Source organism: Giraffa tippelskirchi, chromosome 1 (genome assembly GCF_054371585.1).
Source record: "Giraffa tippelskirchi isolate mGirTip1 chromosome 1, T2T-mGirTip1v1.2.pri, whole genome shotgun sequence".
Classification (NCBI taxonomy): domain Eukaryota; kingdom Metazoa; phylum Chordata; class Mammalia; order Artiodactyla; family Giraffidae; genus Giraffa; species Giraffa tippelskirchi.
In genome coordinates this window covers 101,126,050-101,150,815 of record NC_137275.1, presented here as the reverse complement: position 1 = coordinate 101,150,815, position 24,766 = coordinate 101,126,050, and the positions used below count along the sequence as shown (strand labels likewise).

General features: G+C 38.5%; 1 long non-coding RNA gene and 1 pseudogene across 1 annotated transcript in view; one reads left to right on the top strand and one right to left on the bottom strand.

The window, feature by feature from the left end:
* The first annotated feature begins 12,667 nt into the window (after positions 1 to 12,667).
* Positions 12,668 to 14,979, top strand: LOC145504482 (cullin-1 pseudogene; annotated as a pseudogene).
* A 773-nt stretch (positions 14,980 to 15,752) lies between these two features.
* Positions 15,753 to 24,766, bottom strand: part of LOC145504486 (uncharacterized) — a 77,573-nt gene continuing 68,559 nt past the window's right edge. The window contains exons 3-4 of the long non-coding RNA XR_014052233.1: positions 21,806 to 21,918; positions 15,753 to 17,827 (exon numbers count right to left, since the gene is read on the bottom strand). This is a non-coding gene — a long non-coding RNA (uncharacterized LOC145504486). The remainder of the gene's footprint in view (positions 17,828 to 21,805; positions 21,919 to 24,766) is intronic.

Sequence of the window (24,766 nt, the reverse complement as noted above, 5' to 3'; positions counted from 1 at the left end):
CAAGAGTACTGGAGTGGATTGCCATTGCCTTCTTCAGGGGATCTTCCCAACCCAAAGATCAAACCTGGGTCTCCCACATTGCGAGCAGATGCTTTGCCATCTGAGCCACCAGGGAATCAGAGGGGGTAACAAAATGTTCACATATTTATAAGTTTTTATAAAATTTGAAAAGTTAACCACAGTTTAACTTAAAACTACTGTCACCACATTGACTTTTATTTTTTTTCCCATTTCTCTTCCACATATCAGACAGTGATTCAGTTTTCTTGGGCATTTTGTCCGTTAGTTCAAATTCTTGGAAGATACAGAGACATTTAACTTGAGGTATATCAGGACAGGGCTTCCCAGGTGGCGCTAGAGAACCCTCCTGCCAATGCAGGAGACACAGAAGATGCAGGTTTGATTCCTGGGATGTGAAGATCCCCTGGAGGAGGGCATGGCAACCTACTCCAGTGTTCTTGTCTGGAGAATCCTACGGAGAGAGGGACTGGCAGGCTACAGTCCATAGGGCTGCAAAGAGTTCAGACATGACTGAAGCGACTGAGCATGCATGCATTATGAGAACCAGAATGTAAGCACAGCAATTCTGTGGGCATGGTTTGTTTAACACTTTGAGTTTAACCAGAGAACTAGTGAGAAAGAGCTGAGGGATCACAGTGGAGCTTCTTCAGTCCTCCAGGTTCTGTCACAGTCATTCGCAATACTGTGATCTGAAAAGAATATTATATTTTGTACACACCAGAAAGAAAACCAGACAACATCAGACATCATGATGGAGAAAAAGAGTAGAAAAACCACTGCCCATACTCAAATAAAGAAGTATTTTTTTTTTAATGAAAATATGTTGTCATTGATAGTAGTCCTTTCAGATGATTCTGAGTGAGGTACACTGGATAGGAACCTCTGTGGACAAAAGAGAAGGATCAAAGAAATAAGTGGGATTTGGTTTGAACTGAGTGTTATCATAGCTTCTATGACTTGTTGCGTATCTATATTTTCCCAACCACCCTAGAAGTTGCTGACTCTAAAAAGAGTAAACTACAGGTGGGGAAGTGCAGAGGTGTTGTTAATTATTTCTTTCTGCATGTTTCAACCACAAACTTACTGACTTAAAACACAAATTTATCATTTGAGTTTCAGAAGTCTGGGCACAGCTTAGCTGGATTCTGTGCATAATGTCTCACCAAGCTGCAAAGTATTGGTGGGACATAGAGTCCATCTGGAGGTTGGAGGAGTTCAGAATGTTCTTCCTAGGCTCTTTTGGTGTTGACATCAATCAATTCCTTGTGGTTTAAGTGGACTGCTTCATCACAGGCAGTGAGGGAGAGAGACAGAGAGAGAGAGAGAGGAGACTAGCAAGATGACACTACTCTTATGCAATCACACATGTAACTGTACCCATCACATCACCTTGGCTGCATTGTACTGGCTAAAAGTAAGGCACTGGTCCTTAACATTGCAAATACCAATGAGATGAATTACAGCTTAAAGTCTATTGGCCAGAGGCTCCACTCCTCTCTTTGTGAACAATGCTGTGAATGACTTAATGTAGGCTTCTTGTTGGGCAAATGACTCTCCAAAACGGAGTCGGCCCAGCCAAAAACAGTAGAATAATAATAGCTCAGTAACTTGGAATAGTAGCTAATGATGATCAAATCAACCAATTAGGATTGCTAATAAATTTAAAACCAAGAACTTGGAACATTGAAAATGAAGAGAAACATCTGCAGTTTCTCTTGCAGTTTCAATCTATGCCATGCTCAGTTAAATACCTTAGAAAACTTTACTAAATATAATGATAAAGTTTGTGAATATCTTTATTTTAAGATTTTTAAATTTAAGGAGAAAAGTAAAACATTTACTGCTATAAAAATACTTGCTCTTCTCAATATATTAAATTGATTAAAAAAAAAAAAAACCCTACAAACTAAAGTGCGTTTCTTTGCCAGCAAATACTATTGAAATATGCATGGAAAACATTGCAGAGAATATGAAAAGTGTTAGCATACTAAGTTACAGTAATATAGTTACAGTATGAAACATTTGCTACCTAGTTGAAAAATTTTCAGATACTCCCAGAATATCTGAGCTTATGGTATTTTCTGGATTTGGTTTCAATAATAAAATATTCTACAAATTGCCTCTTTAATGACATATTAAAGAAAAGTGAAAGTGAAAGTCGCTCAGTTGTGTCTGACTCTTTGCAACCCCATGGACTACAGTCCATGGAATTCTCTAGGCCAGATTACTGGAGTGGGTAGCCTTTCCTTTCTCCTGAGGATCTTCCCAACCCAGGGATCGAACCCAGGTCTCCCACATTGCAGGCAGATTCTTTACCAGCTGAGCCACAGGGAAGCCCAAGAATACTAGATTGGTAGCTTATCCGTTCTCTAGCAGATCTTCCTGACCCAGGAATCAAACCGGGGTCTCCTGCATTGCAGGCAGATTCTTTATCAACTGAGCTATCGGGGAAGCCCTATTAAAGCAAAGAAGTACTGACAAAGAATATAGTTAAAGGCGTCTTTAACAAAAGTCAGTGCTTGGGTTAAAAACTGTGCATGGATAACCATTGATGAAATGGTCACTTTAACTTGGCCAGAGGTTATGGAATATGGTCCAGAGTGAGCACTAGAGCATTATCTGAAAATTTTCCAATGAATTATTCATAACCTATTTAATGCAGCAAGTAATTAGTTTTGTCAATTGCTAGCTTTGTGACCAGAAAAAGATTATTTAAAGTCACTAAGGGCTCCAGTTCTCTTGTATGTCAGGTGGGAACATTACCTATCATAAGTACATGATAAGCTGTGAGATACTTAGCATAGTGCTTGGATTGTAGCAGGCACTGTCCATCTCCATGTCTACCCCTCACTTACCTTTTCACTGCATTGCACATCTGCATCTTAGGTCGACCCACACAGCAGACCAGAAGAGTTGGTGAATTATGCCCCTTGTGAGAAGCCAAGCCAGGGATATACTGGAGTGGGTATGCAAAAACCTCGGTGTTCTCCTTTCTCAATTAGGATAATTCAACTCATTAAATATTTGACTCTGTTTAGGAACTATTAGGTCAGTTCACTCACTCAGTCATGTCCAACTCTTTCTGACCCCATGGACTGCAACATGCCAGGCTTCCCTGTCCATCACCAACTCCCAGAGCTTGCTCAAACTCATGCCCATTGAGTCGGTGATGCCACCCAACCATCTCAAACTCTGTCATCCCTCTCTTCTCCTGCCTTCAATCTTTCTCAGCATCTGAATCTTTTCCAGTGAGTCATTTCTTCGCATAAAGTAGCCAAAGTATTAGAGTTTCAGTTTCAGCATCAGTCCTTCCAAGGAACTATTAGGTACACCTTAATAAAAGAATGGATACTAATGGAGCACTCTGTGTATTTGTGTATTTGTTTTATTGCACTTGCCAAGGAATGCACATGGAAATGTTTATGTAGTCACATTAAAATGATACCTTTACTAGATATTTGTTGTTCTTGCTTTCTCCTTTATATATAATCTAACTTCTTTTTCATTTAAACAGACTTATGTATGTATTGTAATCAAGTTTACTGAAGTCTCTTTTTGAAGCAGGCTATATAAAAATTGGATAGACAGTATAAGGTAGGTAGAGAAAAGAAAACAAAAGAAGGAAATAGTAAGGTTAACTATTTGTAGATTTTTCCCAGGTCTTGGGAATCCTGAGATATAAAACATGAGACTTTGGCCAGATGATATCAGATTTCCTGGGAGGGCAGGAAGAGGAGGTTGTGTTCAGTCACTGGCAATCAGTCAATCAGTCAAGCCTATGTAATTAAAGTCTAATAAAATCTGAACCACGTAGATAGAGTGACTTGCTGTTGGGTGACACATGTTGATGTGCCAGGAAAGTGTCATATCTTGAGGACAAAGAAGCTCCATGTTTGGAACCCTCTTATTCTCACCCTTTGAGTCTATTCATTTGGTTGATTGTGATTTGTATCCTTTATAATAAAACTACATTCATAATTATAGCAATTTCTTGAGTTCCATGAATCATTCTAGAAAATTATCAAATCTGAGAGGACAGTGAGAATCACCAAATTTGTAGCCCACTAGTTGTGTAGGTGGCTGATGAATCTCAGAGCTTTCAGCTTCACCTCCTCTGAAGAGGAGAGTCTTCTGGAGACTCAGAGGTCAACCTGAGAAGTCTACGCTAACTCCAGGTAGTTAGTATCTGAATTACATTGCAGAATTTAATATAAATGAAGAGCAGAAAGAAGGCAAAATTGTGTTTAGAAAATAACAAGAAAGAAGGAGGTAGGTATAGACCAAACCAGTGGGAGCTAAGGGTATGCAAAATATGGAGTTTGAATGTTTTTCCTAAGTGCAATAGGAAGCTTTTTTAAAAACTTAAAGCAGATAAATAATGGAAATAGAATTATGGTTAAAACATTACCCTGGATGCTATGTGAAAAACTGCAGACTGTTTGGTGGCTACAATGATCATCCAGTGAAGATAATCCAGGCATGGACTTGTGTAGTCACAGTGGAAATGGAGATACTGGGATTTATGTTGGTCTTAGAGCCTCAAGTCTTGCAGCTAGTTGGATGAAGAGTAAAGAAACTGAGAGGAGACAAGGGGCTATTTATTCTTAGGTATTGACATGAACTGCCAATGCAGGAGACACAAGAGACAGATTCGATCTCTGGGTAGGGAAGATCCCCTGGAGGAAGGTGTGGCAGCCCACACCAGTATTTTTGCCTGGAGAATCCCATGAAGAGAGGAGCCTAATGGGCTACAATCCACACAGTCGCACAGAGTCAGACACAACAGAAGCAACTTAGGATGAATGCATGCGTTGGCCTGAAAGTAGTAAGTACTCAGATGGGAAAAAAAAGTGGGGGGAAGAACTGACCTATTTGGAAAGATGGAGAGAATTTTGTGTATCTTCAGATGGTTTATTGTGCCAGCAGATTGATGACTTCCCCAAAGATTTTTACATCCAGATTTTTGGAACCTGTGAGTATGTTGTTCAGTCACTCAGTCGTGTCCAACTCTTTGTGACCCCATGAATCGCAGCACGCCAGGCCTCCCTGTCCATCACCAACTCCTGGAGTCTACCCAAACCCATGTCCATCAAGTCAGTGATGCCATCCAAAAATCTCATCCTTTGTTGTCCCCTTCTCCTCCTGCCCCCAATCCTACCCAGCATTAGGGTCTTTTCCAATGAGTCAACTCTTTGCATGAGGTGGCCAAAGTATTGGAGTTTCAGCTTCAACATCAGTCCTTCCAATGAACACCCAGGGCTGATCTCCTTTAGGATGGACTGAATGGATCTCCTTGCAGCCCAAGGGACTCTCAAGAGTCTTCTCCAACACCACAGTTCAAAAGCATCAATTCTTCAGCGCTCAGCTTTCACTGTCCAACTCTCACATCCATACATGACCACTGGAAAAACCATAGCCTTGACTAGACGAATCTTTGTTGGCAAAGTAATGTCTCTGCTTTTCAATATGCTATCTAGGTTGGTCATAACCTTCCTTCCAAGGAGTAAGCATCTTTTAATTCTAATTAGTGGGGAATTAAGTTTTCAAATAAGCTGACATTAAAAAGAGAGAAATTAGCATGTATTATCTGGATGGGTCCAAGGTAATTACGGTTTTTTAAGAGTGGAAGAGAGAAATATAAGAAAGAGAACGAGAAAGATGGCAGAGTGAGGACTCAGCTCAATGATGCTGACTTTGAATATGGTTAAGTGGGACATAATCCAAGGAATGCAGGTGGCTTCCAGAAAAGGCAAGGAAATGGATTTTCTCAGAAAACCTCAAGAAGGGAACTCAACACTACTGACAGCTTGATTTTAGCCCAGGAGAAGCCTGTGATAGACTTCTAATCTACAGAAATACAATATTATTATGCGGTTGAAATCAGTAAATTTATGGTAATTTTCTACAGCAGCAATAAAAATCTAATATACCTGTTAATCATACAGTTAGAGGTTTTCAGAAAGAAGTTATTTTATAAATATTTAGTTCAGAGAAGGTTGGATAAAGAGATGCAGACGTGAGGGTCAAGGACATATTGACAAAGGCAGATAGACAAAGGAGAGGCTAATTTAGATAGTACATAGGTTAAGATAGTACAGCTTAGCATTTTGGATGTCTAATACTACATAGTTACTGTGTAGCATAAAGAGGGAATTACTTAAGGTACATTTTGTGTCAAGTGACACATGTGAAATCTTACTTATTGTAATTGCTGATGCATGTTTTACACTGTGAATTATTTTGTTTAAGGTATTCAAATCTATATTTTCATCGAGTACTGTTTTTAACATGGAAGTGAGCATCAGAACGCAAAGAGAAAAGAGAAGCTCAAGGCAAAGGAGAAAATGCAAGATATACCCATCTGAATGCAGAGTTCCAAAGAATAGCAAGGAGAGATAAGAAAGCTTTCCTCAGTGATCCATGCAAATAGAGGAAAACAATAGAATGGGAGAGACTAGAGATATGCAGATGACACCATCCTTATGGCAGAAAGCAAAGAGGAACTGAAGAGCATCTTGATGAAAGTGAAAGAGGGGAGTGAAAAAGCTGGCCTAAAACTCAACATTCAGAAAATTAAGATCATGGCAACCGGTCTCATCATATCATGGCAAATAGATGGGGAAACAATAGAAATAGTGACAGACTTTATTTTCTTGGGCTCCAAAATCACTGCAGATGGTGATTGCAGCCATGAAATTAAAAGACGCTTACTCTTGGGAAGGAAAGTTATGACCAACCTAGACAGCATATTAAAAAGCAGAGACATTACTTTGCCAGCAAAGGTCCAACTTGTCAAAGCTATGGTTTTCCTGGTAGTCATATATGGATGTGAGAGCTGGACTATAAAGAAAGCTGAGCGCTGAAGAATTGATGCTTTTGAACTGTGGTGTTGGAGAAGACTCTTGAGAGTCCCTTGGACTACAAGGAGATTCAACCAGTCCATCCTAAAGGAAATCAGTCCTGAATATTCATTGGAAGGATTGATGCTGAAGCTGAAACTCCAATACTTTGGCCACCTGATGTGAAGAGCTGACTTATTGGAAAAGACTGGTAAAGATTGAAGGTGGGAGGAGAAGGGGACGACAGAGGTTGAGATGGTTGGATGTCCACCGACTCGATGGACATGAGTTTGAACAAGCTCTGGGAGTTGGTGGTGGACAGGGAGGCCTGGCGTGCTGCAGTCCATGGGGGCACAAAGAGTCTGACACAACTGAGAGACTAAACTGAACTGAACTGAAGCACCAGAAAATATTTAACATAGAGATTTATATACTAAAGATAATTTTAAAAATGTATTCTATATTAGGAAGATTGGAAGATTTTTTGTTTTCTTTTTATTCTTAGACATAATTTCATACTTCTTGAAAACTACTGAAGAAATTCCAAGAAAGCACTGATCAAATACAAGTATGAACAATTTTCTGTTTGCCAAACAATAATTATTACTTCTCAAAGGATTACAAAATGTATATTAATGAATTTTATTATCATTTTTGGACTCTGCCTTGTCAATTATCTTGAGAAATGTAAAATTATTCCCTATAAATTGTCAGCAATTAGAGTCCATTTCCCTGTGTTTGGTACACATATTTCATATTATCCTATAGTGACATTATAATTGCCTAGTTAAAGTGTTTAACCAGTTGTACTTTGAGGGTTATTTTCCCTGGCTTTAGAAGTATCTTATTGAGACAATAATGAATTCTGTGGAGCCAATCTTATTCTCTCCGGTTGAAAAGACTTTATTATATATCACAGATAGAGAAAGGCAGTTTTCTTCACTGAAAAAAGCAAATTAAAGTGAAGTGAAAAAAAAGAGGATTGCTGGAGCAAAAATTTGGGAAAGCTGCTTCATGAGAATAAAGCAGGCTGTGAAGAGAAGCTGGCCTTTTGTAGTCAGATGTTGCCTTTCACTGGTATCTGCTAAATTTAAAGACCCCATGAAAATTGTGTGACATTGCATTCAAATGCTTTTAGACCTCTCTTTGGATACAAAATGTAGGTTTCATGTACCTTTTATCTCTCCAAGCTAGTGGAGACTAGGGCAATGCTGTTTGTGCTTCAGAGCACTGTGAGTTAGTTAGAGAATCCAAATACAGCCACACAAGAACTTGGGCAGCTTATTTTCAATTGTACTTTTTAACTGCAATGGTTTAAAGATGGATATTTTTTCATACTAAAAATTAGCTGCTTATATGGATATTTTACTTAAACCCAGTCACATTATTTATGTAGTATCAAAATTATTTTTTTAAAACTCATCTATCAAAGCATTTTTACCATTTGCAAAAAATCTTGAAATATTCAATTATAGGAGGAGTTTTGAGCAAAATGTGAGTGTAACTCATAACACTTATTTATCATGAGAGGTCTGCTTTAATGAAAAATGAACTCTTATTGCATAGTATGCCTGGTTCTGGAATATCCTCAAACGTTGTGAAAGTAAAAGCACACCCCTTCGCCTTCCTAAGAGGTGGAGGGTTTTACTTCATCTCTCTCCTGGACAAGGGTCCTTTTCTGTTTGTTTAATGAGACAATGCTACTTGAAGCACATATTTAAATATACAATTTTCAAAGCTTGAATAAATATTTTAATTTCTTTAACCATTAAGAAATGAGCATATTCATTATTCCCCAAAGTTTCCTTTTGTTTCTTTGCAATGCCTCCCTCCTGCCTCTACAGCCAATCCCCAGGCAACAACTGATCTGCTTTGTCAAAGTGGATCAGTGTGTATGATTTCAAATCTCATATGAAAGAATTTATAGAGTATGTATCTTTAATTTTGTTCTTACTATATTTTACTCACTTTTTTTGAAATTCATTATGTTGCAGCGTGAATCAATACTTAATTTATTTTTAATGCAGTGCAGTATTCTATTGCATGTTATTGTTGTTGTTCAGTCATTAAGTCGTGTCTGACTCTAAAGTATAGAAATCTTACAATTTATGTGTCTGTTCCATATATGGGGCTTCCCTGGTGGCTCTGAGGTTAAAGCGTCTGCCTGCAATGCAGGAGACCTGGGTTCAATCCCTGGGTGGGGAAGATCCCTGGAGAAGGAAATGGCAACCCACTCCAGTATTCTTGCCTGGAGAATCCCATGGACGGAGGAGCCTGGTGGGCTATAGTCCATGGGGTCACAAAGAGTCAGACACGACTGAGTGACTTCACTTTCACTTTCCATATATTGATGGATATTACAAATGATATTGCTGTGTGGTTATAAGTTGCATTTGTCCAGGAACTGATGATGTTGAATATGTTTTCATGAGTTTGTTGGTCATCTATCTTTGGGAAAGTGTCCGAATCTTTTATCCATTAAAAAAAATTGGATCACATTTTTTATGAAATTTATTATATTCATTAAGAGTCTGAGCTTCTAAAATTCTTTCTAAAGACCATATTCTGGATACAAGCTCTTTATGAGACACATGGTGTACAAAGAGCAAATATTTTCTCTGTTTGTGTCTTGTCTTTTCATTCAACTCCGAATGAAGAAACCACAAGTGTCAAATTTAAATTCTACAAGTCTACACTACACACTTCCTTCTCAGGAATACTCAGGAGTAAAATATTATTACATCAAACAACAACCATAATGATAGAATTTGGATAATTAGAAGCTATAAGCTGTTTAATGACAGGGCATAGTTTGATCTCTGAAATCCAGGCATCTTAAAACATTGATTTGTTCAAATACTTCCAAGGAGAATTTTGCAATAATAGAAAATAAAACAGAGTTGTACATTTTTTATACAGCCTCCACATTTGACAAGAAATAAGACTGGCATTTTGAGAATATTCTCAATTTGATATCAGCTGTAAATTTATGAATTTGAATTGTGTTTGCACTTCTCTAGCTTCAAAAGGAGAAACAATATATTCTCTCTTTTAGACTATTTTTCACTATCATTATTTTCAAGACTAAGCAATGGAATTCCACAGTTAACACTAAGGGAAGATAACAGGTCTAAAACAAGTACATTATTGGAGCCTGGGAGCTCCCTAAATTAAGGAGATAGAACTCCATGTCTTGTGAAGCCAGGGTGGGTAGAATTTGCAGAACAGAGTACTGCAGAAAAGAGAGTTACCCAAGGAAAGAAGTTCAAATATATCCAGAAGAGCCTCCTTGAATATTCAGTTGATTACTAATCAGAGAATGAAGTAAAGACAATACCTGGTGCCAGGGAAAGGACTTCTTCAAAAAATTAGAGGTAAGAATATCTGGCATTAAAGAGAATATGTTACAACACATGTTCTTAACAACCAAAGTAGAAAGCCTTATAATCAGGGGCGGGGACGGGGGCAGCGGGGGCGGTTGGAGGGACAGATTGGTTACAGTATTAAGCAGGATGTTGCCACAAAAGTGGGAGAAAAAATAATCCTAGACTAAACATAGTTCTAATCCAGCCAAGAAAAGTTTAAAAGCAAGATTCAAATGGTAAAACTATTATCAAAAAGCTTAACCATATTCCAGAACAAAGCTCAAAAATGTAGTAACATAAAAATATTTTAGTTAAGAATCAAGGTAAAATTCAGAATGTCTGGTAACCCCCAAAATGACCAGATATGAAAAGAAGAAGGAAAAGAGAAAATCTAATGAGGAAAAAACAAAAACTGACCCAGAATTACACAGATGGTAGAAATTTTAAAAAAGAACAAACATTAAAACACTGGTTATGAAAATATACTTTGTGTCCATGTTGGTTAATTTGGTCTTTGGCAGTTTCCCAACTTTTAAAGTTATTATTTTTTCTTTGTGATTAACAACATGTTGATGTATGTTGCTGATGTAAGTTTATGATATGTTTCTAATTATGGAAAAGTTGCCATAATTGTTAACATTCAAAGTGAAAAACCATATTCTCTAAAGGACAATGAATTGGCCTTGCTATTTATTTACATCTACCAGCATTTACCTAGCTACTCATGTTTTGAAGCACAGCTAGTTTTGTAAAGGAGGGGAGAAAAATCTTCCTTTCACCCCTTTGAATTATGGACTCTGGGCTTAGAGAACAAAATTTCTCCCTGTAGATCATCTACCACTTTAAGGGCCCGGAAGCCTGGCATGCTGCAGTCCATGCGATCTCACTGGAGGATCAGACTGACTGAGCAACTGAACAGCAACACAGTGTAAGCTACTCGATTCTGCAAGGTGACAAGAAGGTGGGCTCAGGGCTTAGGTTTCTTCTGAATCTCAACTCTTCTTTTTGGTTTGGGACAAATAACATAATTCCTCCAACACATCTCATCCATAAAATGGAAATCATAATACTTGCTAAAGAAAATAAATAATATAAAAATGCCTAGAACATAATAGGAACTTACTAAATATCAACTTTTAGGGAAAATGATGTTGAAGAAGTGAGCATGCATATTTAAAGAAATGAAAATTGAATTTTTTAAATATGTTTAAACAGAAGCCATGTGTTCTTTTCCTGTTTGGGTATTATTTGTGTGTGCATGTGTGTGTGTGTGTGCATGTGTGTAGTGGATTTATAATTTATTTTATCCTCCTTTCAAGAATTCTAACTTAAAAATGTAGACTGTTGGAATCAATATTTTACTATGGTGAGAACTTACTACTTGACTCCTGTGTTTGGAAGAGGTACAGTAAATTTTTAAACTCCTTAAAATTTTTGCTATTTGGTTCATTGTTAGGAAATTCAATGATATGTGAGTTGGTGCTCTATAAAATGTACAAAGCAGTATACAAAGTATAAACAATTTTAACAGTACTTATTAATTTTAACAGTACTTGTTAACATTTTTCACTGTTAATTTTAATGAAAACAATTAAATAAATGTTATTTTATATGGAGCTCCATGACTCAATAATCCTTGCAGGTGCCTGCCAAGAACACTTGACACCAATACACAACAGCTTTTCTTTCCTACTTACAGTTCCATTAGACAGAGTAATAAGTAGCAGCATAGGTATTACATTTCTAGGGGAAATGGAGGTTAAATAGTAAAAAAAATATTACACTGATATTAATCTCACAGTCGTATTGATAGTTACTAAAAAAAACAGGATTAATGAATAAATCATACTAATCTGACCTAAAAAATGGATTCAGTTACTTTGCTTTGAAAGGGTCATTTCGTTAATCTTACAAATGTCTACCAGTTCATAAAATGTTGAATGAAACATTATTTGCATTAGCTCTCTTCACAGCCATCTTGGGTGATTATCTAGAGCTAGTCAGGTTATGTGATTATTTTGCTTCTGTATAAGACAATGTGAAATTTATAAAATGTACTGGATATTTTGAAAGACTGGTAATTTAATAATGTTAGCAGCTAGTGCACGTTTTATTCAGAAGATAGACTGTGGAGACTTTGTTATTCCATACATCGAAAGGGGTCTGGTGAATTAAAAAAATATTTTCCAGGGTCCCTCCTGCGCCGCGGGCTGGTAGGAGATGGTGGCAACGGTTTCCCGGCCATCCCCCTCCAACTTATCCCCCACATGAGCCGGAGACGGTTGGCCTAGGATGAGATTTCATTCTCTCCATTCAAAGGACATCCTTTCTGAGCTTCTGTGAATAAATTTGGAATGATACTATATATTTCCATCTGATGGAGAATTAGCTGAATCTTGACTAAAGATCGCTGCAGTGGACGACTTCAGAATATTATTCGCCATGTCACCTAACAGGAGTCAGAACCCCCACGGACTGAAGCACATTGGCCTCGACCAGATCTGGGATGACCTCAGAAGTGGCATCCAGCAAATATACACCAGACAGAGCATGGCCAAGTCCAGATCCACGGAACTCGACACTCACACGTGTAACTATCACACGAGTGTTCACCAGCCCAACCCGGCTCGAGGAGCTGATGTCTCTCCTTCTAAATCGAAACAGGAGCAGACGCCGGGGGAGCTCAGTTTGTGGGCTTGGAATTGTACAAATGTTTTAAAGAATTCCTGAAGAATTACTTGACAAATCTTCTTAAGGACGGAGACGATTTTATGGATGAGAGTGTACTGAAGTTCTACACTAAGCAGTGGGAAGACTACCGATTTTCAACCAAAGTGCTGAACGGGATTTGTGCCTACCTCAGTAGACATTGGGTTCCCCACGAATGTGATGAAGGATGGAAAGGAATCTATGAAATCTATTTTCTTGCACTGGTGACTTGGAGAGACTATCTTTTCAGGCCACTGAATAAAGAGGTAACAAATGCTGTTTTAAAACTCATTGAAAAAGAAAGAAATGGTGAAGCCATCTTGTAAGTGGAGTTGTACAGTCTTACATGGAACTGGGGCTGAATGAAGATGATGCCTTTGTGAAGGGCCCTATGCTAACAGTGTACAAAAAATCCTTAAATCTCAGTTTCTGGCTGACACAGAAAGATTTTATACCAGAGAGAGTACTGAATTCTTGCAGCAGAATCTGGTTACTGAATATGTGGAAAAAGCAGAGGCTCCTTTGCTGGAGGAGCAGCGGAGGATCCAGGTGTACCTTCATGAGAGCACAGAAGAGGAGCTTGCCAGGAAGTGCGAGAAGGTGCTCATCAAGAAACACCTGGAGATCTTCCACACAGTTCCTGAACCAGCTGGATGCCGACAAAAATGAAGATTTGGGTCCCATGTATGATCTTGTATCTAGAATCCAGGATGGCCTGGGAGAATTGAAAAAACTCCTAGAGACACACATTCATAATCAGAGTCTTGCAGCAATTGAGAAGTGTGGAAAAGCTATGTTAAAAGACCCCAAAATGTATGTACCATGTTGGATGTTCATAAAAAATAAAATGCCCTGGTGACGGTGACATTCAACAATGAGGCTACATGGCCTCACTGGACAAGGCTTGAGATTGCTTCATAAACAACGTGGTTACCAAAATGGCTCAGTCGTCTAGTAAACCTCGCTAGTTGCTGACTTGATACCATGACTCCCTGTTAAAGAAGAGTTCAAATAACCCATAAGAAGCAGACCTTGAAGACACACTCAACCAAGTGATGGTGGTCTTCAAATAAATCGAGGACAAAGACGTGTTTGAGAAGTTCTACGTGAAGAGGTTGTCTATGCTGGCCAAGAGATTGTCCATCAGAACGTGTGAGCGACGATCCCTAGGCGAGCATGATCTCTAAGCTAAAGCAAGCTTGTGGTTTTGAGTATACCTCTAAACTTCAGCGGATGTTTCAAGACATTGGTGTAAGCAAAGATTTGAATGAGCAGTTCAAAAAGGACCTGACGAACTCTGAGCCGCTGGACTTGGATTTCAGTATTGAAGTACTGAGTTCCGGATTCTTGCCCTTTCAGCAGCCTTGTACGTTTGCCTTGGTGTCTTAGCTGGAAGGGAGTTACCAGCAATAAATAGTCTTTTACGCCAGCCATCACAGTGGTGGGAAATTGACATGGTTATATCATCTGTCAAAAGGAGAATTAGTAACTAACTACTTCAAAAACAGATACACTTTGTAGGCATCCACAATCCAGATGGCCATCCTGCTCCAGTACAACACAGAGGATGCTTTCGCCATCAGCAGCTGACCAGGAACACCCAGATCAAAATGGACATTTTGGCACAAGTCCTACAGGTTTTATTGAAGTCAAAGTTATTGGTCTTGTAAGATGAAAATGCAAATGCTGATGAGGTGGAATTGAAGCCAGATACCTTAATAAAATTATATCTTGGTTATAATAAGAAGAAATTAAGGGTTAACTTCAATGTGCCGATGGAAATGGAACAGAAGCAGGAACAAGAAATCACAGACATAAACATCCAGGAAGATCGAAAACTACTGATTCAAGCAGCTATTGTGAGAATTATGAAAATGAGGAAGGTCCTAAAACACCAGTAGTTACTTGTAGAAGTACTGACTCAGCTGTACTCGAGATGCAAGCCCCGGGTCCCAGTTAATTAAGAAATGCATTGACATCTGCTCGAGACAGAGCATCTGGAGCGAGTGGATGGGGAGGCGAACACCTACAGTTACCTGGCTTAACCCCAAAGGGTCTGAGCGCGGGCACAGCCTCTCAGCTGGAAGGAGGGGAGCCGAGCGCGGCAGCAGCGCCTCCGGACTCCTGCTCAGCTGAGGCCCAGGCTCCCATCGCGGGCTGGGGCGATTGGAGCTGCTCAGGATCGCCACACTTCATGTCTGTACATATGGACACCGATGCTATTTAACCTAATTTAAGACCAGAGAGTGGAACCTTCCGCGCTGAGGGCTGCACGCTTCTGCATCTGAATCAACCCATTGGCCACGTGAGCAGCGGCTGCCGGCAGGGGCCCCTCCGAGGCCAGGAGTCCTGGAGAGCGGGTCTGAACCGACCCACGTATAATCTGCTATGAAAAGCCACTTGTATAGTGTGTTTCGTCTTTTAATGTGTGAAAATAAAGAAAATTAAATAAAATATTTTCCACAAACAATACGTATAATTTCATCAATTTATTATAGTTTGATTTCACATAACTATATTTAGTCATATAATAGGAAGACATTTAACCAACTGAAATGGCAATTTATACTAAGATCACAACTATCCACATTTTAGAATTATTTGCCGAAGACTTCTATAACTAAGGCTTCAAAATGTCAAATTTTGTTTATATGTATATTTCAATGAAGTCTCAAACCATTTCCTTACAATCAAATATTTATACTTAAATTTAAATTTATAAATATTTAATTAGAAAAGTATATTAAGTGACTAAAATAAATAATATATGAAATAAATTCAATTTTCCACCAAAGAGATGCTACCAATTCTACAGGAATTTTTCTTTTTTTTTGCACAAAGTGTAAAGGGTTTCTTTTATATTTTTTTATTTATTTTAATTGGAGGCTAATAACTTTACAATATTGTGGTGGTTTTTGCCATACATTGACATGAATCAGCCATGGGTGTACATGTGTTCCCCATCCTGAATGCCCCTCCCACCTCCTTCCCAATCCCATCCCTCAGGGTCATCCCAGTGCACCAGCCCTGAGCGTCCTGTCTCATGCATTGAACCTGGACTGGCGATCTGTTTCACATATGATAATATACATGTTTCAATGCTATTCTCTCAAATCATCCCACCCTTGCCAAAAGACTTGCCAGAGTCCAAGACTGTTCTTTACATCTATGTCTCTTTTGCTGTCTCGCATATAAGGTCATTGTTACCATCTTTCTAAATTCCATATACATGCATTAGTATACTGTATTGGTGTTTTTCTTTCTGACTTACTTTACTCTGTATAATAGGCTCCAATTTAATCTACCTCATTAGAACTGATTCAAATGCATTCTTTTTAATGGCTGAGTAATATTCCATTGTATATATGTACCACAGCTTCCTTATCCATTCGTCTGCTGATGGGCATCTAGGCTGCTTTCATGTCCTGGCTATTATAAACAGTGCTGTGATGAACATTGGGGTACATGTGTCTCTTTCAATTCTGGTTTCCTCAGGGTGTATGCCAAGCAGTGGGACTGCTCAGTCATATGGCAGTTCTATTTCCAGTTTTCTGAGGAATCTCCACACTGTTCTCCATAGTGGCTGTACTAGTTCGCATTCCCACCAACAGTGCAAGAGGGTTCCCTTTTCTCCACACCCTCTCCAACATTTATTGTTTGTAGACTTTTGGATAGCAGCCATTCTGACTGGTGTGAAATGGTACCTCATTGTGGATTTGATTTGCATTTCTCTGATAATGAGTGATGTTGAGCATCTTTTCATGTGTTTGTTAGCCGTCTGTATGTCTTCTTTGAAGAAATGTCTGTTTAGTTCTTTGGTGCATTTTTTGATTGAGTTGCTTATTTTTCTGGAATTGAGATGAGATTCCTAATTTTTGAGATTAGAGTTTCTTTCAATTATCTTTAACATAGGCAAGGTTATTTAAGTCAATAAATTTTTAAGGAATGTCACACGTTCTGATTGTTTCCACTGCCAATCACCATGGCTTGAGATGCACTGCAAGACTGTAACTGCATAGCATAGACTGGGGGAGATTAGTTTGCAGTATGGTTAAAATGTCATCTCTGGTAAAAATAAGATATTACTGCTCTTTGCTCTTTCTTTTTGAAGGCTATAAATACACATTTTATTGGATAGATAGTGTGTTATTCTAAAGTTGACTGTAAACATAATAAATTCTTTCCTTAACAATAAAAAATGTAATTTATTCTGCCATAAACTAAAAATGCCTTTCTGTGGGAAAGCCACATCAAGTTATTATAAAGATGCACTGAATTTCAGAACACAGAAAATACTAGTAGAATTGTGTAGGCATGTACTTGCATAAAATACTAATATTTTGGAATGAGAAATTTTTTGACGCTTCTATTGGCTATGATCCTGGAGTAGGAAATGGAAACCTACTCTAATATTCTTGCCTGGAGTACTCCATGGACAACGGAGCCTGTGGGCTGCAATCCATGGGTCTGCAGAGAGTTGGACATGACTGACTGAGCACATTGGCTATGATATATTTAAACATACAATTATGAAATAGTAATATAATGTACCAGGACCCATCCGTATTGGGTGGCCCTACACAGCATGGCTTAGTTTCATTAAGTTAGACAAGGCTGTGGTCCATGTGATCAGATTGGCTAGTTTTCTGTGATTGTGATTTCAGTCTGTCTGCCCTCTGATGCCCTCTCTCAGTGTCTACTGTCTTAGTGGGGGTTGTCTTACCTTGGATGTGGGGTATCTCCTCACCACTGCTGCTCTTGACCTTGAATGTGGGGTATCTCCTCTCGCTGCTCCAGCACCACGCAGCCACCACTCACCACCATACCGGAATATTATCAAGTACTTTCACTGTCTGCACATCTCTCAGCTAGAATTCCCCGTGTCTTCTGGTGCTGTGAAAAAACAGCCTCGAAAGATCTTCACGACTCAGATAATCATGATGGTGTGATCATTCACCTAGACCCAGACATCCTAGAGTGCAAAGTCAAGTAGGCCTTAGGAAGCATCACTACCAACAAAACTAGTGGAGGTGATGGAATTTCAGTTGAGCTATTTCAAATCCTTAAAGATGATGCTGTGAAAGTGCTACACTCAATATGCCAGCAAATTTGGAAAACTCAGCAGTTGCCACAGGACTGGAAAAGGTCAGTTTTCATTCCAATCTCAAAGAAAGGAAATTGCAAAGAATGCTCAAACTACCACACAATTGCATTCATCTCACATGCTAACAAAGTAATGCTCAAAATTCTCCAAGCTATGCTTCAGCAGTACGTGAACTGTAAACTTCCAGATGTTTAAGCTGGTTTTAGAAAAGGCAGAGGAACCAGAGATCAAATTGCCAACATCTGCTGGATCATCAAAAAAGCAAAAAAATTCCAGAAAAACATCTATTTCTGCTTTATTGACTATGCCAAAGCCTTTGACTGTGTGGATCACAATAAACTGTGGAAAATTCTGAAAGAGATGGGAACACCAGACCATCTGACTTGCCTCATGAGGGATTTATATGCAGGTCAGGAAGCAACAGTTAGAACTGGACATGGAACAACTGACTGGTTCCAAATAGGAAAAGGAGTACGTCAAGGCTGTATATTGTCACCCTGCTTATTTAACTTATATGCAGAGTACATCATGAGAAACGCTGGGCTGGATGAAGCACAAGCTGGAATCAAGATTGCTGGGAGAAATATTAATAACCTCAGATATGCAGATGACACCATCCTTATGGCAGAAAGTGAAGAACTAAAGAGCCTCTTGATGAAAGTGAAAGAGGAGAGTGAAAAAGTTGGCTTAAAGCTCAGCATTCAGAAAACTATGATCATGGCATCCAGTTCCATCACTTCATGGCAAATAGATGGGGAAACTGGAAACAGTGGCAAACTTTATTTTGGGGGGGCTCCAAAGTCACTGCAGATGGTGACTACAGCCATGAAATTAAAAGGCACTTACTCCTTGGAAGGAAAGTTATGACCAACCTAGACAGCATATTGAAAAGCAGAGACATTACTTTGCCAGTAAAGGTCCCTCTAGTCAAGGTTATAGTTTTTCCAGTAGTCATGTATGAATGAGAGAGTTGTACTCTAAAGAAAGCTGAGCACCAAAGAATTGATGCTTTTGAACTGTGGTGTTGGAGAAGACTCTTGAGAGTCCCTTGGACTGCAAGGAGATCCAACCAGTCCATCCTAAAGAAGATCAGTCCTGAGTGTTCATTGGAAGGACTGATGTTGAAACTGAAACTCCAATAGTTTGGCCACCTGATGCAAAGAGCTGACTCTTTGAAAGACTCTGATGCTGTGAAAGATGGAGGGCAGAAGGAGAAGGGGACGACAGAGGAAGAGATGTTTGGATGTCATCACCAACTCAATGGACAAGAGTTTGGGTAAACTCCGGGAGTTGGTGATGGACAGGGAGACCTGATGTGTCCATGGGGTCGCGAAGAGTTGGATACAATTGGGTGACTGAACTGAGCTGAACTGAATATAATGTAGTATTCTGATCGATTTATAATACTGAATGTACTAGTTTCCTAGACCTGCACTAATAAATTACCCAAACCGGGTGGCTTAAAAACAGAAATATGTTGTCTCATAACTCTGGAGGCTAAAAGCTTTAAATCAAGGTATTGACAGGGCTATGCTCTCTCTCTCTCTGAAGGCTCTAAGGGAGACTTGATTGATTCTTCTATCTTCTCGCGGTTCCTTGGCTTGAACATGCATCTTTCCTCCATTGTCACATGGCATTATCCCTCTGTATCTGTGCCTCTCTGTCCAAATTGCCCTCTCCTTATATGTTTCCAGGTAGGCATGACAACCATTTTGAGGGGTAACTATTCAACGCAGTACATAACATATCAAAATCCAAATTATAATGCTTACATGAAAGTTCTGTCTTCCAGGTTTCTACTGAATTTATTGATTGTTGGTCTCATGTAAGGTTTTATCAGATCAATGGTAAAATTTATTGTATGTTCAGCAGTGGTGGCTTATTGTGGCACATGGACTTAGTTGCTCACAGCTTGTGGATCTTCCTGGATCAGGGATCAAACCAGTGTCTCCTGCATTTGCAGATGGATTCTTTAGGGCTTTCCAGGGGGCACAGTGGTAATGAATCTGCCTGCCAATGCAGGGGATGCACCAGATGTGAGTTCGATCTCTGGGCCAGGAAAATTCCCTGGAGGAGGGAATGACAACCCACTCCAGTATTCTTGCCTGGAAAATTCCATAGACAGAGGAGCCTGACAGGCTACAGTCCATGGGGTTGCAAAGAAATGGACTTGACTGAGCGACTGAGCAAGCATGAATGCATACATGCATAAAAGGAATGCAAGTATGCAGCAGTGGTGAATATATGAATATGGTGAAAAGCATGTAAGAATATAGGAATAATAAAGAGACATTTAAAACGGTGAAAGTTAAATAGTCATGTCTGTAACAATCACCTAGTATCTTGGAACTTTGGAAAAAATAAAGCAAATTAATGGGACTATTAATATTTTCTTCTCTAACCTTGGAAGTTGACGATAATAACAAAAGAGAAAAAAGTTATGTTTAAAGCAAGAAATTGTGAGTTGTTTCTAAAATTATATAAACATAATTTAGATAATCTAACATTTAAGTACTCCTTTCCCTAAAGCTGACATTTTGATAGTCAATTCATTAAATGGGACTGGTCAGACTTCAAGATATACTTCGTATAATGTCACTAAATGACCTGAGATATTTTGTATTCATGAGCTTATTGAAAGATGCTTGCTGCAATTAGTACTTTAAAGAGAGGAGAATTACTTCTGTCAATTATATATCAGCTATAATACATGTAGCTCTGAGCTAGCTAGAGGAGTTATTTATAAGACTTGTAAAATGCAGCAGTGAAGTCACTTCATATCTGAGTGATTGGAATATGCCACTAGCAGATATTTTTTCTCTCAGAGCATTTGTGTAATAAAATGTGGTACTTAATATATTCCCAATAAATAACAGATCTCTGTGAAATTTGAAGGTTTTTATAACCTGTTTTTAAAACCATGGAGGAAAGTGTTTTAAGTTGGAAAAAAGGACGATTTTATTGCAAATAGTAAGGTAAAAACGAAAAAAAAGAAAAGATTTTAAAATAAAAGTGTGACATTTTTAGATTCATATAATTTATATTTTTTATGCAATTTTTGGTTTGATTTGAAGTAATTTGAAATCTAGTGTACATCTAGTGTCAGATTAATTCAAAAGCAAAAAAGTTTTAAAGTATTTGTAAATTTTACAGCAAAATGGAATATGAATATAGGAGATGGTATGTTTTAATATGTAGAAAAATATTATTGTCTAGTAGTATTCTCTTACTGAGAATAATTTGAGAATCTGGAAAAAGACAAGAAAAATGTCATCAAGCCAAAGACTTGGGAAACTTAACAAGACATAAAAGAATGATGGTCAAGAACAAAAAGAATAAGAAAAACCAGAACTGCAAGTACGGCACTCAGGGTTGCTTTCCCTGTTTTCTTCTCCTGATTCAAAAGAAGTAACTGAGAAGCTTCAAAGCTGAACTGAAATTTTACACTCTCCTAGGACTAGGAAGCGTTTTTCAATATTGTTTAAAATTTTGCACTAGCTAGCTCTTTGTTGTGGGGGCCCTCTTGTGCATTTTAGAAAGTATAACAGTATCTCTGGTCTCTACACACTAGATGCCAGTAGCAACAAACATTCTCTTCAAAATATAACAGCCAAATTGTCGCCAGGTAATAGATATGAATTGGGGCTTCCCTGATGGCTCAGACGGTAACTAATCCGCCTGCAATGACGGAGATGTAGGTGTAATCCCTGGGTCGATCGGGATGATCCCCTGGAGGAGGGCATGGCAACCCACTCCAGTATTCTTACCTGGAGAATTCCATAGACAGAGGAGCCTGGTGGGCTACAGTCCATTGGATGACAGAGTCCGACACAACTGAAGTGATAAAGCACACAGGAACGCGATAAATACCAAATATCTCCTGCAACAAAAAAGCACCTAGTAAAGAACTACTGTGATAAAGGAACTGAAATTTTAGCTTAATTTAGGGCTTCCCAAGAGGGGGTTCCTAGTAAATGGTTTAGGTTTTTAACTGATACTCCAAAAGGTATTCTTCTACTTCTAGATATAACTATAAAGTTGAAATAAATTGGCCCTGGAGGAATGGGGTTCAACTTTAAAATATTTGGATCCCTGAACTTTACTAAGTGGTCTAAGACTGCTAGCACATCAAGTGTCCGCAAGAAGTAAACCTAAGGCGTGCACCATTATAGGCCACAAATAATGTTTACAAATGTTCATGTTCACTGTATATCATTTAATCAATCTCAGCAGGCACTGAACAAGAATAGGAACCATGACTAGAATTCAAAGAAATACTATAACTTGTCTCTTCATGGAATGGAGTTATCACATACAGACTTTTAAAATATATATTCATAATGTATTTGGGCAACTAAAAGATGAGATTGTAAGCTTTCCCAGAGAATTGAAAAACACAAAAATAAAATATGAAAGTTCTAGAAATGGCATAAAAATTAAAACTAGAGAGGTGGAAATTATGGTCAAAAACTTTCTTGAGGTTTCCTAAACAACAGATGCTATGGAAAATATGCATATGTATGCTCAGTCACTCAGTTGTGTCTGACTCTTTGCAACCTACTGGACTGCAGGTCATCAGGCTCCTCTGTCCATGGGATTTTCCAGGCAAGAGTACTGGAGTGGGGTGCCATTTCCTCCTCCAGGGGAACTTCTGGAGCCAGGGATCAAACCTGTGTCTCTTGCGTCTCCTGCATCTCAGGCAGATTCTTTACTACTGAGCCACCTGGGAAACTCTTGTGGGAAAGAAAAAAGTTCTTAAGAAGATATGGAATATGGAAGACTCTGCTTTTGGTAAAGAAAGAATTTCAAGAGATTAATTTACCTGCTCTCCCCTGTGCCTGAAATATATATATATATATAATGTTATAATAATCAATGATATAGATAATCGATATAAATATTATGTATATATAAATTAATATACAGTAATAATATATATATGAAATGTACCTTAAAATGGCTCTTGCTGCTTTGAGAGTGTTTTCAGGCTTTGGTGCAAGGAAGAGGAATTAATGTGGAGCTCTGAGAACCCCTTGAGTTGAGGAGCTAGAGCTGAAAGTCCAAGGAAACCAAGGCAGCTAGAATTTGCAGAGCAAAGTGCCAGAGAGATGACAGCTGTATAACAGCACTCTTTTGAGTGTTCGGGAGAATACTTATCACACATGGTAGGAAACTACTTGAGGCCCAAGGAAGCACCACTCCAGAGAATTTAAGGTAACCCCACTTGAAAGTCAGGCTAGAAAAAATGGTTAATCCATGGGACAATGGGCAGAGTCTTGAGGAATTTCATATCTCAGTGGTTAGAAATAGCTAGCTTTAGACTGAGCATTGTCTCAAATCTATGTTAATAAAAATGACCATACCCGAAGGATCAAATTGCTCTCAAGTACTTAACTTCACTGAAGGATAAACCATAAGGATATTTACACAAATCTGAAAATGTGAAGCACACAACAAGGTAAACTTCACAATGTTTACCATCCAACCAAAATGTTTCTAGCATGCAAAGAGTCGGAGTAACTTCGCCCATAATAAGGAGAGTAATTATTCAATAAAAACAACACAGAACTGGGATGGATGTTAGAAGTATCAGATAAAAATATTAAATCTGTTTTAATTATCATTTCATATGCTTAAAAAGTTAAGTAGAGACATGGAGAATATAAGACTGTATTTAAAATTTTAGATATGAATACTACAACATCCAAGAGGAAAAATACACTAGATATGATAATCTAGACTATCTGGATGTGGATAATTTACTTAATAGGCAAATTACACACTGCAGGATTAAAAACAAACAAACAAACTTGAAGACATAATATAAAATATACAAAATGGAACATATAGGGGAAAATTTTAAAAAATGAAAAGAGCATCATTGATCTGCGGAACAATATTTCTAGACATCACATCTATAAATGACAAAAGAGAGTATCCGTCGGAAGGTAGATCCCAACTGCCCTCCCAGCCACATTAATGGCATTTCCCTCTCTGGACAAATGAAGCAATTCTTGCTAATGAGGCAGGAGGAAAAATCTGTTGAAATATGTATAAGGAAGTTTTTCTTGGAAGACCTGCCAGACTGTCTTCCTCTTTTCTTATATGAATGTGGTGTCAAGAAATGTTGGAAGATGCTGTGACCTTGAAGGCAGCTGGCTTGAGGATAAATCTGACAACCAAAAACTGCAGAGAAAACAAAATGGAAAGAACCAGAGCACTTGATAATTTTATTGAGTCACCAAATTAGCCAGTCATCATCCCTTGAGACATGGGCTTCCCAGGTGACACTAGTGGTAAAGAACCTACCTGCCAATGCATGAGATGCAGGTTCAATCCCTCAGTAGGGAAGATCCTCTAGAAGAGAACATGACAACCCACTCCAGTATTCTTGCCTGGAGAATTACTATGGACAGAGGAGCCTGGCAGGCTGAAGTCCGTAGGGTCACAAAGGGTTAGACATGACTGAAGTGACTTTGTATGCATGCACATCCGTTGAGACAGTCTATCTGACAATTTTCCTCATTGTTTAAACCACTTTGAGTAGAGTTCTCTGCTACTTGTGGGAAAATATGTTGACATGATTGTCCAAGCCCATTTACTAGAAACCAATATCTGCAATAGAATTAAACAATTCACATTCTAAGTGTCTTTTAAATAGATTTCTTTCTCCTTGGCAGCATCTGTACTAATTCTTAGATAAAAGAAGTAGCTTCCATAGTCCTTAA